This window comes from Pteropus alecto, unplaced genomic scaffold (assembly GCF_000325575.1).
Source record: "Pteropus alecto unplaced genomic scaffold, ASM32557v1 scaffold88, whole genome shotgun sequence".
Classification (NCBI taxonomy): Eukaryota; Metazoa; Chordata; class Mammalia; order Chiroptera; family Pteropodidae; genus Pteropus; species Pteropus alecto.
The window spans coordinates 15216929-15218673 of record NW_006494611.1 but is presented as its reverse complement, the minus strand read 5'-3'; positions in this window follow the sequence as shown (position 1 = coordinate 15218673).

The following is a 1745-nucleotide window of genomic DNA, read 5'->3' as shown; positions in this document are numbered from 1 at the left end:
AAAAATCATGATTCATCTAAACCAGTCATGGTAATGCTATTCTACTTTGCCACAGGTTGTTATACAGTTAACGTGTGTTCTGATTTTGTCAAAAGAAAAGTTAACCAAAAGATTTATCTTCTCAAATAAAAAGACAGTTTTGGAAGTCACTAGTCTTTAGTACCTGTCTCTTCCTTCTTTCTTGGGATATGGGTGTGAAGATATAATATTTAGGGCTGTGGCAGCTATCTTATAACCATGAAATGACATGCATGAAGACTGAAAGTCAACTCAATGAGGACAGCAGAATGGAAAGGTAGAAAGACAGTAGGTCCTTGATAACATCACTGCGCCAGTGATTAAACCTAGAACTGCCCACTTCTAATGTTCCTATTAAATAAACAGTAAATGTTCTTATGGTTTAAGCTATTGTTAGTTAGGTTTTCCTTTATTAATAGTCAAATGAAATTCTAATTAATTCAATTATTTTATTTGTGAATGTGTTTTGAAGACAAATGTCTTGTCCTTTATGTAGAACATCCTGAATATAGAACAAGGGGAAGGAAGGAGGGAGAGAAGGAAAGGAGAAACAACTCAACTAACTTGTGGATGAAATAATCCTAGAAGTTGGCTGAATTACAAGAAGGATCAGAAAGCAAAGAATATATACATATTTAATATCTTTCTCACTCATCACTTAGTCTCAACCCCCTCCCCTCTGTCTTTGTCTCATTCCTTCTACTAATATAGAAGGATCATAAATGAAGCCACTGCTTTCATAAATCTATCACCAAACTGTAAAACCTTTAATGGCTTCTTATAATCTATCAGATTATGTTGACCTCGTTAGCTTTCAAAGATTGTAAATCTAGTCACACCAATCCATTGGATTTACCTCTCACTATTTTCTAATCTATACCTTCCTGCTCAAATAAATAAAAACAAACTCTCCTTATTGTCCTCTTACTCTTTATTACATCTAAGCTATCGATCTCACGATCCCTAGTTGCTGGATGATATAATAGACAAAGTAAGTAGATATTTAAAACCCTAGCAAAAAGAGCAAGAGAAGGCACTTCAACTATAATGGACATACCCAGAATTCAGAATTTTCCAACCAGAATATCTGGAATAAACTGTTTTAATTTTATCATATATGCAAATTTTATGCTTTACAATTTTAGAATTGTTTTATTCTGAATTACATATGATAAATGTACATAATATATTTTCTTCTAAAGGTTAAATCAAGCACTGGCCTTTTATTTATTTATTTGTTAAGTTTATTGGGGTAACATGGGTTAATGCAATTATGTAATTTTCGAGTACACATTATAATTTGACATCTATATATTCTATTGTGTGATTACCATCCCGAGTTTAGTTTCCTTCAGTTACCATATATTTGATCCCCTTTACCCTCTTCACCCTCCCCCAAACTCCCTATATTTGACCCCCTTTACCTTGTCTAACTCTTCCCTCCTCCCCTACCGCCTACCCTCTGGTAACCACTAGTCCATTGTCCATATCCCTGAGTCTCTGTCCTGTTCATTTGTTGCTTTTAGGTTTATATCCCACATATAAGTGATATCATGTGATTTTCAACTTTTTCAGTCCGGCTTATTTCGCTTAGCATGATTATCTCAAAGTCCATCCAGACTGCAAATGGCAATATTTCATTTCTTCTTATGGCTGAATAATATTCCATTGTATATATGGACCACAGGTTCTTTAGCTAATCCTCTATTGTAGGACTCTTCAGTTGC